Source organism: Capsicum annuum, chromosome 4 (assembly GCF_002878395.1).
Source record: "Capsicum annuum cultivar UCD-10X-F1 chromosome 4, UCD10Xv1.1, whole genome shotgun sequence".
Classification (NCBI taxonomy): domain Eukaryota; kingdom Viridiplantae; phylum Streptophyta; class Magnoliopsida; order Solanales; family Solanaceae; genus Capsicum; species Capsicum annuum.
In genome coordinates this window covers 87,469,093-87,487,831 of record NC_061114.1, presented here as the reverse complement: position 1 = coordinate 87,487,831, position 18,739 = coordinate 87,469,093, and the positions used below count along the sequence as shown (strand labels likewise).

At 34.6% G+C, this 18,739-nt stretch overlaps 1 protein-coding gene across 1 annotated transcript in view; it reads left to right on the top strand.

Moving 5' to 3' along the window:
* Window positions 1-18,739, top strand: part of LOC124885234 (G-type lectin S-receptor-like serine/threonine-protein kinase CES101) — a 28,683-nt gene that overhangs the window by 8,775 nt on the left and 1,169 nt on the right. The window lies entirely within an intron of this gene.

Below are 18,739 nucleotides of genomic sequence, written 5' to 3'. Positions count from 1 at the left end.
AAACCCGACAACAAAAATTCCAAGAACATATCTAGACCCACAGGTAGCCCCAAATTACTCACAAAAAACATTTTTTTTATCCCCAATGCATTAGATCACTAAAAAATGAGAGAGTTAAGAACATACTTGCTGTACTATGGGTGCGTAGATCTGACGTCAATCACACAAATGCTAAAATAAGGTAGTATCTGGTGTTGCCTCCCAAGAAAAGCTTAATTTAAAGTTGTAGTACGACGTGGCTATGTTGGTTACTTAGAATTCACCAACAAGCCCATAGGTTACCTCCCATGCAGTGCCTAATTTAACATTGCGGCATGATACAGGTACCTTTATTACTCAAACTTCATCAAGGTAGCCAAAGAAGTCGTATCCAATTTTTCCTAATACTTTAAATTTATTAATTTCACCCCTAAGTTTTCCCCTAATTTTCTACTTTGCTCAAATGGCGGTGGTATGAAAATGAAGGAACCAAGCAATAAATGTGGCATATTGCTATTCTTGGCCTTTAAGTGAAATGTGATTCTTTGATTCTGGTTTAATAAACTTAAGACTATTAACATCTTTTTTCCTCCTTCTTGCACTCTTCTATGGGATTGGATGTCTCGACTAATATCATACTATCTAAACATAATGTGGAAAAGTGATTAAAATGAGGTCCAATATGTCTTAACTCATGAATTGCATTATCCTTTACATCCTCACATAACTCAAATGGGCTCTTCTCAATAGTGAAAACATCTATAAAAGTTTGATAAAGTGTTGTATCCTCCAATTTTAGCTCCTCAATTTGGATTATAAGAAATTTTTCAGCATCACACAACTATTAACTAAATTCTTGGGTGTTACACGCATTAACTGTTGCATCCAAGTCTCCATTTAAGTTATGAATCTCCAATAAAACCTATCAACATTTTGAATCAGATTCTCTTTTTATTTTGTAAGGATTTTCAGCATTTCTAGCATGCTCTCATTGTGATTCTGCAATATATCTATCACACTCTTGCAATCATGCACTGTATAAAAAAGGTAAGGATCAATAGATAAGAAGTCATCATTACTCCACCCTTGTTCACGTTAATATGTCATATCTATAAGAGTGGCAAAATATAAAAAATAGAACCCAAAATATTCAACAAATTCAATCAATAATTCCACAATTGTATTCCCCGGCAACGACACTAAAATTTTGATATCACCTTAAGTTACACCTCAAAATGAAGATAAAATAGCTGATGTAAAAGATAATAATCCAACCCAGGTTGGGGTCGAACCCACAGGGAATACGTGAACTATCTTTAAAACTTATTGAAATCTATAGGTAGTACAAGAAAGTAAACAGGGAGATTATAGTTGTAATCTATGAATAGTAAAAAGATATGGAATGCTTTGGTTGTAATCAATCATAGTCAAACACTAGGCTTGTGTACTCCCTAGGTTCTAAATTGTAGGTTTATCATGCTTAATCCAACTATCAAACTATTGTGCATGTAGAATCTAGCAAGTTATGTATCACCAACAACCTCTCGACATACTTTGGTGAATCTCACTCATCTCTTCTTATGTAATAACTCTTTAGGTTATTTCTATATGTTGATATATTTTAACCATTAGATATTTTTTATAGCTTTCCCAAGTTATTTATGACTTGCTAGGACAGATAGTTCAGTTACCGGGCAATTCATTTGGTTTTTAAAGCCAATACCCTGATTAGAAGTCTTTGTTCATTCCAAATAGCCATTGGGCAAAAACCTTAGTAAAATGATGTCCTATGAAAATTATAACTACGCCAGTAGCTCTAGAATGTTGATTTAGGCTAGGTAGAACTTTGGTTTGGGTCTCGAGGTACGTGAGCTCATTTAGACTATTGGTCTAAAAGTTAATGAAATATATGTGCGAGATCCACATTTGATCGAAATGACCTTGGAAGGAAATTCAAGTATATGCCATTGAGTTCAAAATATCAAATTAAGTGTGCTTACCTAGTTTGTTTATGAATACATGATTTGGAATGAATTTTGCGAACCTGATCAAGCCTATAGTGGACTTGGAAAATCTGGTGCACCAGAGGTGCACCACGATAGTGGCACTTTTGATCGAGATCACGCCTTGCTGTGCAGAGGAGATGACACAATTGGGTAGGGTGTATCGTGACCATGACTAGTGTAACAAACAAGAGGCACCATGATCGTAAGCCTCGGGTTTGCAATAGTGACTCTTGAGTACCCGGACTGGGTATAAAAGGGACCCTAAGTCCATGATTTTTGCCATTTCTCACCCCTCTCTTGAGAGTATAAACCTTAAGTAGAGAGATAAGTGATATTGAAGCTTGTGGGAGCTTGGTAAGCAAGATCAACATTTATTTTTGTGATTATCTTCCGATTTAAGGTAAACATTTACCCTTTACTTAGTGAAATTTGTTGATTTATTACTGAAAATAACAAAATATTTAGAACTTGATTTTTACCCCAATTTATCTTGGTTTTTATCCATTTTTGAGGGTAATGATTCCTTATCTTGATGTTATATTGGATTGGCTTTGAAAATGCAATTATTGTAAGTGGGACCCATATAGTGTTTTGGTATATTTTTGGACCCAAAGAATAATAGAGAAATATGAGTATCAATGTTCTTTTATTGATGAGTAGAATGTGTTTTTGATATCTTGGCATTTTTAGGAGGCTTCTTAGAAGAAAAAAATAATTGTTTAGCAGTTCATTGAGCTTTCTTCGACGTCGAGGTAGACTAGGTTTATCCCTTGTTAGATTGAGCTATGTCATAGTATGATTATGATATCTTGTTAGATTTGGGATGGGTTTTGGTGTTGGATTGATGAAATGAAAGACTTGGATCAGTTGGACTGTTTAGGCTAAATTGAAACCGTAGAGTTGAAATACTTAGTTTGTTTCCTTATGGCTTAGTTGAATAGGACTTTATAACTCATGTTTAGAATTATAATGATTTAGTTTTCTCTAAATTAAGTAAAATGCTCAAATTAATCATGCTTATGGTAAGTTTAGCCTTAACTGCTTGCACTAATGAAGGTTGCCTTAGTTTTCATTGGACTTAGTTTAAGTGCTAGAGATAAATCTCTACCTTAGAGAAAATTGTGGCTTGCTTTACATCTAAGAATAGATTTAGATACCTTAGCCTAGTCCGGGGTAGAATTTGACTTATAATAGATTTTTGGGATTTACACGTGGGCTCTTGGACCCACTTAAAGAAACATTGATGATTAGTTATCTTAATACCCTTGTACACTTGTTGAATACCTAGAGAATGCCCTTTGAGGCAATATTAAGGAACCTTAGCATGTGATGGTTATGGTGATGATGATATTGAAGCAATGCTCATGGACTTGTTTATTAGATTATCAACTTTGTTATGAGACATTGATTATGCTATAATAAGTGGTTGGTTATGCTATGAATAACCTTTGGGTAAGCCCATGATAAACTATTGTGCATGCTTTTAAATAGGCCTTGATGATTACGAATGTTAAGAACTATTATGCATGCTTTTGAATAGGCCTTGATGATGATGAATGTCAAGCCATTACCTGTGCTATTGATAGGTTATTGCCTATGTTATTTCTTATGATTATGATCATGCTAAGAAATTATGCTAGTAATCATGCTAGAAAATATCCCTATTGATGATATTAGTGTCACGACCCAATTTCTTAGGTCGTGATGGTGCCTACTATAACCCACCAGTATTTAAGCCAAATCATAATTCAAAACGACCAGTGTCAGATTACCAAATAAAATAAGAAGAGATTGCAAAATAAATGTAATAGAAGATCAAATACATAAATAAATCCCAAAACCTGATATTATCAGTACAAGAGCTTTTAACATAATAAGAGTACAAAAGTGGAATAGATGAAATAAATTACACTGATATAACTTATCCCCGAATACAATATAAACTAGTCTAATACATAAGAGGGAGGTAAGTAATTCTCCAAATATTAGGAGCTCACTCTCCATTTCCAAACCATGACTGCCCCACACGACGGAAACACCAACAGCGATAACCCGTACTATGATCTACATGCTGCTAAAGTGTAGTATGAGTGCCAAACAAATGGTACTCAGTAGGCAACTTCTAATTGAGCTCCAAAGATAAAGCATATATACATAGCATAAAAAGAGAATTAAATACTACACCCAAGTGTCCATAAATCATTTAATAAGCCTACGATATAATAAGGAAGAACTATCCTATTTATATCCAAGAGACTAACATAATAAGGCTAAGAAAGTATCAAGGTTGAATTATACTATTCCAATCGTATAAGTATAATCTCAATACTATACCGTATATCCCAGACCAATATATGAATAAAGGGCGAAAGAAAGATATATGTAATAATATAAAAGGCTAAGGAATGAATATCCAATATGAATAGATGAAGAAAGGGGTATACGGTAGTACCATAGATACAACTATCTCTCTCTCTCTCTCTCTCTCTCTCTCTATATATATATATATATATACACGCATACATATAAATATGAGGTCAACTTAAAGCATTACCTAAATTATGATGTCTTCATTTCAAGACCTCATTGTAATCCTATTAGGATTTAACACTATCATACTCAAGGTTCCTAATCCACATGGCTAGACATGAAATCATTGTACATACTAATGTAATCAAAATATAGAAGAGGCAAGCAACATACCTCAAATATTTATACCTAATCAATGGCCAATATGCTATAAACTAGCCATAATAATGATCATCACAATGATAATAATAGTATCAATAACAACGCGATTAATCAGCTATTTTGAAAAACCAAATACCTAGCGAATTCTATGCATTCACCTACCTCCCCAGGTTTGAAAGGCTTAATCAGCATACAACAAAACAAATCATAGTCATCGCCAATGTTTACGCAACTGACCCATACAAAGTAATAGACTTAGGTGCATATTGGTGATAGGCGATACACATGCAATAATTAATGCAAGGTATACCATAAATCTCATAATCTCATAATCATAATCAACCTTCGGCCTTACCGAGTATATATATAGTTGCCATACATAGGGCTAGCCAGACTAGAATGGGTAGATGCACACATAGGCACATTAATATAAGCATCCTCCAGCCTTATTGGGTATCAATATCACCATTACAATATCCTTCGACCTTGTCAGGTATTTATATCATCGCATTATCCTCTGGCCTTGCCAGATATTAATATCATCATAATCATTAATACATACATAAATAGATATATAATAGGTGAATGGACTTAAGCCGTGGCTAAAAGGTTTGTAAATCCATAAGTCTGTTGCCTGTAGTGACCTTCAGGACTAAATCATTACAAAAGTGTAGAAAGGGTCGAAAATATCTCACGACTAGAGTAAATAATAATGTCAAATCATGAACTCAAATCTGTCTCGGTGAAACTTTTAAAACAATATTTTTAATCTCCTTTATACATATGAATTATTCATTAAGTTAGGTAGGTATTAATGTAAAGAAATCAGTTTTAAAGATGAAAAGTGTGTTTAACACTCATTTAGAAAGAATAGTCATAAGATCATAGTTTAACTAGAATCATATCATTTACAGGTATAATGATCATGAATGTACCGAATCTATACATGCCTTACACCAATATCAAAATCAATGAAATGGTAAGCAATATACTACATCTTTCTCCATCCCATACCGAAAAGATGTGTATATAAACACACACACACACACATATATATATATATATCCATATTCTACAACCGTATCCTTTACAAGGATAAATACTTTTTGGATATCCAATCAATATCATTGCACAACCTTGGCCCAATAATATTTCTAGAATAATACCAACATCATAATCATGGACTTAGGCCCATATAAATATCCAAAACTCATATCAATAATCATATTTATAAGCTGTAGCATATCTATAATAATATTACATATAGGAGGAATCTCACATCTAGGAGGCATAATATCAATATGCATCACACATCTAGGACGCATCTCACATCTATAGGTCATACATCATGACAATGAGGAATATCACCTTTCTTGGACAATTATCATATCTAAGAGGAATATTATCTATATAGGCCATATATCACATCTAAGAAAAATATCATCTTTGTAGGCCAAATAACATATCTAAAAGGAATAACATCTCTAAAGGCCCAACATCAGATCTAAGAGGAATATTATCTCTATAGGCCAAATAAAATATCTAAGAGAAATAAAATATCTAAAGGCCCAACATCAGATCTAAGAAAAAACAATATCTCTATAGGCCAAATATCATATTTAAGGGAAAATAACACCTGTATAGGCCCATTATCATATCTAATAGGAGATAACATCTCTATAGGCCCAATATCATAGCTATAAGACATTAGTAACTATTCACTGGAAAAATACATCATTATCCATCAATTCACCAAGAAAATCTCATAAATAAGGCTCATTAGTCTCAACTAGGCCAAACATCCGAACCTAAGTCCACAATGGCTAACACAAGTCTTTGCCTAAGTGGGCCGAACGAACCCACTTCTAATTCTCATTTTCCATATTTAGTGAATCTACGCCCTAAACTAGGATAAGATATCTAGTTCAACTTCAAGATGTCAAGTAAGCCATAACCAATCTTAAGATAGGAACTTCATCTAGAAACAAGGGCATTTAAGTTAACTCTACCCAAACTACGATTCCAAGATAACAACACAAGCCAAATAAGATTAAATATATTAATCATGTTTTCGACGCTAAATCCACATCCCAAATATAGCATTATATCATATCTAATCCATGAATTCGTTCAATCAAGGTAGGAGGCCATAGGATCCTAAAAGGGTATTAAACATTTCAACATACAGGTAAAAACCCTCATCTAATCCCCAAACTTCAATATTTAATACAAAGTAATCCTATCCATAATCAAACTTAACATTCAGATTCACACGCAATATATATCACACATCATCTATAAAGAAAAGTAGACAGAAGCCTACCTCAAAGCCGAACTGCAAAACCTTACATCATTCTCCAAATATCCATCTTCACTTTACAATTCCCAAAATACCATCACACTATCAAAATTATATTCTACTCATCAATATGAGAATAACGATAGCCATATTGCACCATTGTGCTTCGGGTCTTAAAATGACATCAAAAACCCCAGGTGTGTCCCACTTATGAAAAACTCATTTCGGAGGTCAACCCAATGTTCATAAATAAACATGGAATCATGACCCTCAAGAAATGGGTGAAAACAAAGCTAATTTGGGGCTAAAATTAAGCCTTAAGTGATATTGAGGTTTTGGGTCAAGAACTAATCTAAAAGTGATGAAATCTTACCTTAATTCAGATGGTAATCATGATAAAAGATGTTTAGCAAGCTCCCAAGTCATCCACAATACTCAATTTTGAGTTATCACACCCATTTAGGGTTGTTAGGTCTAAAAAATAAAGTGAACATGACCAAAATGCAACTTTGGTGTCTATTTATAGCCCATTTAGGTAAGGAGATATCGCTATTGCAGTCCTAGGGGACGTAATTTCTCTATTCCAATTGCAATAGGTCCTTGTGAAATAACATATGCACCAACACCATCAAAGTCAAAAACTTATTTTTGACCCTCGAAACTCATTCAAATTTTGATTTCCACAAATAAATTATGTAACACCACTAAATTCAACATTCCAAATGTGTTGGTGAAGTTAGATTTTCCATCCGAGGTCTTTTAGACCAATTATTGGTCCCACTCTAATACTTTTAATTTTCCAACTATCTGACCAATAGGTTAAAATAAGCTCGCGTGCATTGGGACCTGAACCAAAGCTCTACCTAGCCTAAAATTATTAATCCAGAGCTGCTGGCACAGTTGGTATTTGCGTCCGAGGTCATTTGACTAAACTTTTCGTCCAGTGGCTATTTGGAACCAGCAAAGACTTCTAAATAGAAATTGGTTCTAAAAGTCAAACGAACGGCTCGATAATCCAACATTCAGTCCTAGTAAGTCATAAATGACTTAAGGGAGCTATGGAGAAGCCTTAACGGTGAAGATAAGTGGAACTATGAAAAATGACCAAAAATATCATTACAATATCCACTACTAAAAGGACTTTCATCCCTAAAAGTCAACAAATTGAATGAATCTCAAAAGCTATAAAGGATGAGGTACTGGGCCTGCATGCTCCAAGCATGAATTCCCAGATAACCTTAATGATGAGAAAATGATTATAAGGGATTTTTCCATAGGTATCCCATTTTCAACCAACACTCTCACTTTACTTCTAAACAGCCAAAACTTAACTTCAACAACTAACTAGCCTCTAACTAAACCAAAAAGGGTGATGCACATAAAGTGAACCACAACATATTGATACCATCTTGTTGCAAGAATAATCCAATAAAGGCTCATCTAAGCCAAAAACAAACCAAGACATGAGTATCACCGCTGACTACAAATCTAATTATAATCCTTCTTTACTATTCCATATTCGCCATCCTCTTTAAACCAGAACAAAAAATCATATGAGTCTCGTCCGCACAATCTTATCACAGAGAACTCAAAAAACTGGAACTCATCCACTAAAAGTCCATAGGGTAAACATAAGAACAGGCCCATAAGGCGCTATCTGGGAATAGGGATGGAGATAATCAAGGAATGCAATCTATGCCAATGCTGCAGCCAGTTGAGATGGTAATTAAAATTGGAATTTAGAAAATTGAGACGTAACCACTAATCACTGAATGATTCACTTTAGGATGTTCCGTCAACCGAGAATGAAACCAAATAGAATCCAAATCAAGCATACTATTATCACAGAGTATAACATCTAAAATTTCAAAAAAAAATTTAAAACTTGAGGCCAAAGCTAAAAGAACCAGTCCCAAGTCCATGGGCCAACATCTGAACACTAAGTAGTTATAATCCATTTGAAGTCGAGAAGAACGAATAGGTAACTATAAAGTAGGCTCAACCAATTGATAAATGAAATCTGGACTGAGACAAGTCAAAAACAAAGGCTGCACTCAAGTTCTACAACACCAAGCTGAAATCTCAACACTTAGGTTAAATTTCTCTATCTTAACTACCCAAACCAAACTTGTAGAAGGGTAGGCATTCATACTCCAAATCTAACATAACTTTTCAATTTTTACTACAGGGCATCATATCAAAATTGAGCCAATAAGTCTTTATAAATACCAACTACTCAAATGACTTTGATATCCAAATCTGACATATTCGAGCTAAATCAAACAAAGCTAAAATCAAAACTTAGCTAGAGAACCAAAATGACCACATGGATAAACCATCAACTAAAAATGCAGCACCCAACTCTATATAAGCTATAGGGCACAAAATATAGCCTCAAAATTGAAACTATGCCAAAGGCTAAATCACCAATTAAAAATGCAAATAACCCACTCCATAACGCTGGAGGGCATGAACTATCAAAATATACTTAAAACTCCCCAAAGCTACAACATACACCAGTAAGGGAAAGAACTCTAGAAACTCAGAGAAATGAAACTTTAGTTTAAACTAATCAATCCAATACTCTATCTCAACAAATAATATCCATAGGAATATATCATCGAGGAGAAATACTTCACCAAGCCTTCATTAAGCTGGAAAAACTCTGAAATGGGGATTCCTGAATCTACCCAAGTAGGACAATCATAGATCAAGTAAACCATGAATCACATTGCCAAGGTAGAAAATAACAATCTCGACACCAATGCCAAGGTCAAGGCCATAACAAAAAAATAAACCAAACACTTAAGCTAAGAATTTTCAATTTTCCAACTTAAGAAGTGATCATAGGAAAGGCCACTTGCCTCTAACTCCCCAACTTCACTTTAGACAAAAAATGGTAGTAGAGTTGATGCTAGTGCAAGGAACCTAGATTTAGGCTAATATCTTGATTATAATTATGAAATTCATTATAGTGGATTTTGTTGGTCTATGAGGGAAAGCTATCATTTTCCCATTTTGGGTTTCCACATAAAAATTCTTGTGTCCTTTGCTCTTTCTGTGCTATGTTTAGTTTTCCTGTACACTATTGTTTAATTTCCTGTGTTTGATTGTAAGGGACCTGGTCCCAAACTGTGTGGAGAAATCCCACTCCATTTTAACAATTGGTATTAGAGCTTGGTCACTCTAAAAGGTTCACACCTAGAGTATCTTGGTTAGACTGGTCGCTCCACCTAATCTAAAAGAAGAAAAATCTAAAATTATACCACCAAGATTCAATGGAAAATATTATGGGTGGTGAGAAACTAGGATGTTTGACTTTATCATGCTAAGGATAGTGAAATAATGGCCATTATTTTTGATGGTCCTCATGTACCTGTAAGAGAAGTTAAAGAAGGAGATGTGATGAGAACGATCATCAAAAATAGGAGAGATTTCAGTGATGAATATAATAGAAATATTGAGAAAAATCACAAGGCTAGGAAACTTCTAATTTGTAGGATAGGGCCTGACGAATACAATAGGATCTCAGCTTGTGAAAATGCTAAAGAGATATGGGAATATTTAACGACAACTCATAAAGGAACTATTGATATGAAGGATTCTAAAGTAGATATGCTAATCACTTGGTATGAAACCTTAACCATAAAATAAGGAGAAACTATCCAAGAAATGCATACAAGATTCACTTCTATCATAAACGAGCTTCACTACTTAGGAAAAGTAATTCTAGTATATAAACATATGAGAAAATTTCTTGGTATTCTTCCAAAGTCCTGGGAAAGAAAAGTAGATGCTATAATTGAGGAAAAACACCTTAAAACTCTCACTATGGATGAACTCATTGGTAATTTAAAGACCTATGGGCTCAAGAAATAGGAAGAGATAGAGAAAAAAGAAGTAAAAAGGAAAACTCTATGTCCTTGAAGGTCTCAAAACATAATTCAAGCAAAGGAAATATAGATGTTACGTACTTCAAAAGTAGGAGTGTTAGATCCATGAAGATAAGTGAGAAGTTCAAAAGAAAAGCAAGCAGCAGTGAAAGATGAGGCAATATAATGGTATGCCATAAATGTGGAAGTACTGAGCACTTTATTAAAGATTGTCCATTGATCAAAGTGAATTATCAGGGGTACCTCAAAATTGGAGTTGACAAAGAATGAAATGGCGACCAGGTCCTAAAAAATTCAAGAAGGAAGAAAACTACTAAGTATGTTGTAAGGCAAGCTCTGGCTGGATAGGGAGATTCTTCCAGTTAATTTGAGAAAGATGAGAAGTCTGGAAATGTCTCTATTCTATTTGAGGAAGATAGCTATGATATCTATGATTCCATGTTTTCCTTTATGGCTAGTTCAGAAGATAAAAAAGGAAAGGCGATAACACTTTTTGATATTAAAAGAATGTAGATAACTACTCTGCTAAGAGGACAAAAATACTTGCAAGTGTGCTAATAGACTTAGTATGTGAACTAAATACTGGAGGGAATGCATTAGAAGAAAAAGTAGAGAAGAAAAAGCATGAGTTGATTTCTTTAACTTTGAAAATTTATGAAACTGAGGACTTGTTCAGTAGGATTAACTCTAAAATCTGAGTCTAATGGATAATCCAAAGAAAGTAAATGATGTAAATGGTAAAGGGAATAAAGAAACCTCTAGTCTTGAGGTTGATTTTGAGTAAAAATTGGAACCTTCTAAAAACACCTCATGATAGAACTTCATACAAATAAAGAATTAGAGAGGGACGTTGTCTGCCTAAAAGAAGAGTTGAACAAGTCTCTCAAATGGACTACTTCCTCACTAATCCTTTCTAACTTGACTAGTAAGAGTTTTAATGATGGTAGAGGTCTAGGCTACCTAGGAAAATACTAATCTAGTGAGTATAAAGAAAAGGTTGCTCACGATGATAGAAGCAAAAGCCAAAAATTCTTGTGCACTCACTGTAGAAGAAATAGACATTTGAATAAAGATATCTGCATTGGATTAAGGCAAAATTGAGGAATGTTGAATACATTTAGAAGGAAAGTGCTCATCCTAGAGGCTACGAGCCTCTAAGAAAGGTCAAAAGGAACTCTCTACCTAGATGGGCCAAAAAGGATATTATCATTCCATTGTCCTACTTCCGGGAACTCAGACTCAAGTAGGTTCCCAAATCTGACAAGGGATTATGGTCCCAGGTATGAGTAAGAGAATTGTAGTCATAAGTGATCACAATTAATATTGAAAGGACTGACTGTATTATCCATTTCTCAAGACACTTCAAGATGGAAGTGTCTCAGCTAAATTAATTGATTTTAAAGCATTTGTTATATGCCTAAATACAGATAAAAACCTCTATGGAAAGTAGGAAAACTATGTGCATTGAAGAAAGAGGGGTGATCCTACAGAAAAATCAGATGAGAATGTTAATAATTCAAAGTGCCAATTATTTATATCAGCATTAAGTTAAATATCAATAAGAAGATTGTGAAGAGGCAAAAGGCTAAACCAGGATTGATCAAATCAAACAGACATATCTTATGATTTAGTATTTCTGCTCAAAGTTGGTTATGTTTAGGAGACAAGTATCCTTGATAAGGCAAGTTCATATTAGTCTAACCTAGTACTATATTATTACAGGTCTATACCCATGGGAATAGATTTAGGAGAAAATAATTGAAGCAATCAGAAATTGAGAATTTACTTAAAAAAGAGAGGGACTTGGTTATATATCTCGGTTAGTACTATTTTAAGATTCTTCAACAATCTTAAAATATTATCTGAAAGGCCATGTGTCCTCTTATCCTTGTGTATAATACTTTAACTCCTATATAAAGGGGAGGAGTCGTAATTACTAAGATGAAACATGTCATTTTAGAAGGAGCATTTTTTAATGATCTCTTCTAAATCAAACTCCTTCACATATTTCTTCAACTGATTTAGTTTATCATCCTGTATTGATCATCCACTGGGAACCAAACAAGTCCTTTACCCTTAATTTTTGTAGATTCAGATGGCTGACATTCCTATTTCCTTAATCCCAGCTGAATACGTTAAAGTAGTTATGTTGAGCCTCCAATAAGAACCTAAGCTAAATCATTCATCCTTAGAAAATCTTAAACCTGTAATTGTGTCAAATCCCACAGAGGTTTCATCTAGTTTAAAAATATGTAGTCAACTATTCTTTAAAGAAAATTCAAGTCTAAATTCTTAGTGCTCAAATTTATGTAAAATTTTCTCAATTAAGAATTCATTCTTTTTTAGAAGCTCCAAAACCACCTATAGAATCCAAAAACTCAAAACAAGTAACAGGAGAAATGAATAAAGTGGATAAAACAAATGGAGTATTGTTATCTATAAGTAAAGAGGATGAAGTGACTAAGGATAAACTACTCTTTAGATGGACTGTGAAGAAATAAAAAAAGAGGAAATTCTGGGGGACCTTGTACTAAGAGAAAAGAATCTAATTGGTAAAGTGAATGATCTAAAAGCAAAAGATAAGGAAGTCACCATGCAGTTGTGGGATGCCCACGTTGCTGAAAATGCCGAATAAAATTGTTGATTAAGCCCCTTTCACCAAGCCTTCCTCCCCTTGAGTCTTTTACTTAACATTGTGTCAATTTCACTCCTTGTTATCATATGGCTTCTAAGGACAATTATTTTTTTTATTGTTTTCTTATACTGAATTGGCACTTGATTGATTAACAATGAATGAATTTTGATTTATGGGCTTATACTGTTCTCTCTTTAAAGCTATTCTATATGCTAGTGTTGCCCTGATGACTATGAGTTAACTAATCTATCTTTAATTTACTCTTGGTTTACTATTCTTCCTCTTTAATGATGCCAAAAAAGGAAAACAACTGTGTTCACATGTAGTAATAGACTAAGTTCACATGTAGTAGTAAGGAGTAGGCACCAGGTAAATTGAGATGTGGACCAAAAGAGAGTTATACTGACAGGGCAAAATATGTAAATACAAAGGCACAAAATAAAGTGAAGGTTCACAATGATAGGGGAAGGGAAACTCTTTGTTGCAAATGAAAACATGAGACCAGGTCCTATGTTGTATGATTGAGAAAGCATGATGATGGGGGGAACATTCATCCTCAGGTGGTAATAACTCTAATTAAATATGATGAATGTGCGCTGATGCTCAATTTGTATGGTTTTGTTTATCATCATCAAAATGGGGAAAATATCTATATGTAGTTTTGATGATGAGTAGCTATACTACGAAGGACCAGGTCCCTGGACGTGCAAGGTACAGTACAGCTGGCACATGCCTTCTACACAATTTTGTTATCTTATGTAACAAACTTGCAGGTGCTATTTTATGCAAATTTGTACTGACTTGGATGGCTGCTTCAATGAACTTTCAAGCCTTAATCATCACCCAACTATAAAAGGAAAGAGATGCCTCTTAAATAATAAGTTTTTGCCAATTCTAAATAGAGAGAAGTGAGGCTACAAAAACTCTATTTCAAGACTGCTCAAGCATTGCTCATGTTCTTAACTTTGTACTTTGCTTAAAGAGTGAGTGAGTGTTAATTTGTACAAGAATTACTCATGTTATAAGAGTATTATTTTCTTATTGAAAGTGCTGCTTACGTAGAGTTGCCTAAGCTTGGGATTGTTTAGAGCTAATCAGTGTAGGAATGAGTCCTTAGTAGAGTTACCAAGATAAGTTGGTAGTAAAGGTTCTTCTAGTGTAAGGATCCTATAGTTAGGCTAAAATCTAGACTGTAATTAGAAGGTTGATTATAGTGGATTTAGTTGGTGCTTGTGAGAGCAAGTTATGGTTTTTCCTATTTTGGGTTTCCACATAAAAATCCTTATGTCCTTTACTCTTTCTGCACTGTGTTTAGTTTTTATGCATACTATTATTTTATTTTGTGTGTTTGATTCTAAGGGACCTGGTCCCTTACTATGTGGAGAAACCCCACTCAGTTTCAACAGTTTGGGAATTTGATGGTGCACTTTGTGTGCACACTATATTTTACTCAATTTTGAACACAATTTGGCTACTCAAGACTTCCCCACAAGTGTACACACCATTTTAAACACCTAACCACCACACAAGTACAATTCAACAAAGATTTAGCAACAAAAAGCATAGTTTTGGGCCTTACCTATAACATACATTCTATGACCTACTAACAATAATTAAAACACAAAATCAAAGAACTTACTGGAGTGATGATGCAAAGGGGAGTGCTAAGATGATTTTGGATGTCCAAAATGTGACCAGGAGTGGGTACTATTTTAGAGAGGATTTGGAGAGTGAGTGTGAGTAAATGGGAAATCCAATAGTCTTTTAAATTATTTAACCACGATCGTGGTCAATGATCCGTGATTGTGGTGATGCGGGTGACTAAAATAGCAAAGGCATGGGGCGTGCAATTACAGTCTCTGAGGCCAAAATCTAGTCCTCTTCACTCTCCTGTTTTAGTACAATACCTAAATTTTCACACTTTCCCCTTTTCAAAATCACTCAAAACACTCCATAGTGCCACAAATGGATGGATTAATCAATGATAAAAATTAAAATCTAAATTACCAAATTAAAAGGAAAGGATACGAGCCACTTTTATAGCATTTGTGGGTTGCCTCCCTCAAAGCACCTTAGTTATTGTCGTGGCACGACGTCCTTCATCTTTTTCAAGTTGGATCCTCAAGGGACCCCTCATTCACTTTCTCATCTTCAACATCTATAACTAACACCATTTGAAGCTCCATGGGTTGTTTCTTAATTTTGTATATCCGAAAGGATAATTCACCATCATGAACTCTAAACCTTATTTCCCCATGCTCTAAATTAAGAGTGGCTCTTTTGGTAGCATGGAAAGGTCAACCAATTATAATAGTCACCTCTTGTTCTATCTCACTATGTAGTACCACAAAATCTGCCGAAAGGATAAATGTGTCTACTTTCACCAATATATCAAATGAAACACCAACTGGTTTCTTGATAGAACAGTCCAAAATCAAAAGCCTTATCGATGTTGGAGTAGGTTTACTCAAAAAAGCCTCCGATATATTGGAAAAGGGATGAGATTAATACTCGCACCAAGGTCACATAGAGCTTTTTTAAACTTATGTACCCCGATGGTGCATGGAATAGTAAAATCCCTGAGGTCCTCTTTCTTTTCCACTATTGCACTACTCATGATAGCACTACACCAATGGATGACTTCAATTGGGTCAACTTTAACAAGCTTTTTTTTCAACATCAATTTCTTCATAAGTTTGGCATACCCAAGAATCTCTTGGATAGCCTCAAATAATGGGATATTGATAGATAGGTTGCTAAACTTAGCCATAAATTTATTGAGCTTGTTGTTTTCTTCTTTTCTCTTAAGCCTTTGTGGAAATAGAGGAGGGATTAGTGCACTAGGTAATGTATCACTTCGTGGCTCCTCATTTTGATTATCTCTTTATCAATTTCCATAGTTCTTTTTTCATCCACTTCTTCTTGATATTTTAGAGTTTTTTTAGGCTCAACCATAACATTTTTCTTCACATTCATGTGCTTAATGTTGGGATATTTTGCACCCACACATTCTCCATCAAATTTCTTCAAATGATCCCGAGGGAATTGCTACTCCTAGTGACTATCACTAAAACTTGAGCATCATTTTTTGGGTTTACAATAGTGTCACTAGCAAGGCCCCCGTTTGTCTAGCATTTTGGTGAGAGTATATTTGAACTATTTCCATTTCCAATTGCTTAATACAAGTTAAGTGGGACACAACTGTTTGGTAGATTTACAAAAAGTCCCCTTTCAATTCAAAACCATCTTGTCTGTTTGTTCCACTTTCATCAAAATTCTTGCCAAGACATCTTCGATTTTGTACTTTTTGGGTTCAATGTGATTTGATTATTTGTTCTTTTCCCGATCATGAAGGGGAACATAACGATCATAGTCGTGCTCTCTATCTCTCTATTGACGGTTATGATCCCTATCTATTTTGTTCCAACCATGGTTCCCACCTTTCCTTCGATAGGTGGGAAGGGAACCCCTCGAGTAATTTTCCAAATACCAAATCTCTTTATCTTGCATCTTGGTCTCTTAATAATCATAGGATTTAGATGCCATGAAATTCACCATTTTTTGGGGTGAACCATCACATGTTTTATGAAAATCTCCAATTGCGTCATCATTTTTGCAGTGTTTTCCTCTCTCTCTCTCTTCATCTCACTTTCTTTTATCTTTATCAATAAAGGAGGTAGTAGGGGATCCTTTTGGTACCCAGGCCTCACAAGTATGCCACTCTCAATTTTACTTGGTAACTTCCTCAAGCAAGTTTGTAGCTTCATAATAAGTCAACTTCACAAGAGAGCCCCTTGACGCATTATCTACCCATGTTTTAGTGAGTTGATCTAGAGCATGGTAGAGGATTTAGAGAAGCATCTTCTCTGGACTTTGTGATTAGGACATTTTATGAGTTTTTTGTTGAATCTTTTCCATACCTCGTACAAGGGTTCTCCATTCAATTACTGAAATTTAGTGATTTAATCACTCAATTATAGCATTTTGGATGGTGGGAAGTACAGTCAAGGAAGGAAATAATGAGTTCATCTCATAAAGTAATTGATCTGGACAGAAACGATTCAAGCCATAATACCTCCTCCCCCATTAGAGAAAATAGGAAGAGGAACAATCGAATAGACTCTTGGGGTATATGTGAAATATCAAAGGTTTTACATACTTCTAAGAAATTCTTAAAATGCAAATTGGGGTCCTCATGGTATTGCCCCCCCCAAAAGTGTCTTCATTTATAGCATATACAACATGACACTCGTGACATGAAAGACTTTGTTCCTATGAGTAGGCGGGATGTGGATAGAACTTATACGCCTAACATCATGGAGTTGTGATCTTGGGTGTATTTATACACCTAAGCACCATAATTTATCTATATTTTAGCTATGTTTAGGGAACAAAGTGCCTAGTTTCTTATGTTTTTACTCTACTTCTATGTAATTGAGCTAACCGATGTGATTAGCATGATTTCAGGCATTAATGAGGTAGATGAAGACATTATGGGACTATGGAATGCGGATGGCATATGACACAAGTGAGAGTAGCAACCTAGACCAAATGTGGCACCTAGAAACTACAATCTGGACCAAATGTGGCACCTAGAAACTATGTCCAAGACCAATTTGTCATTTATAATTAGTTCAGGGACCTAGAAGGCAATTATGAGAGCAAAGATTATTAAAAGGCTTAATGCTGAATTTTTATTGATTATTCAATTATTCTGTATTATTCAAAGAGAGGAGAATAGCGGCTTAGGGTGGCGAGAGAAAAAAACATTTCTTCTCTCTTACTTTCACCATTCGTACACCAAGATTGTCTTCTAGTTTTTGGTACGATGAATATATTTATGATTCTTTTCATTTTATTCATGAGTAGCTAAGTTTATTAGTTAGGGTTATGGAAGCCTTATAGCATACAACCTATTACTTTGGGTTTTGAATTCATTATGCATTGACTTGTTTACATCATACTCTCTTTGTTTATTTAGAATTCTTGTGGTTGCAAAAATTAAAACACAACTTGTTCGAAAGAAAGGTTGATGTTCGGAAAAGAGAGTAGTGACAAGAAAATAGGATTTCCAACCCCTATTTCATATGTTAATGCCTTAACAGGATTAGCTACTTGAAGATTTCGTATTGTTTTTGGTAAATGCTTTTGATTCGAAAGAACTAAAGTGAATTAGTCCTTGATGGTTGAGAAACACTAGGATTATGTTATTGTATTTAATAACATAATCCTAGTG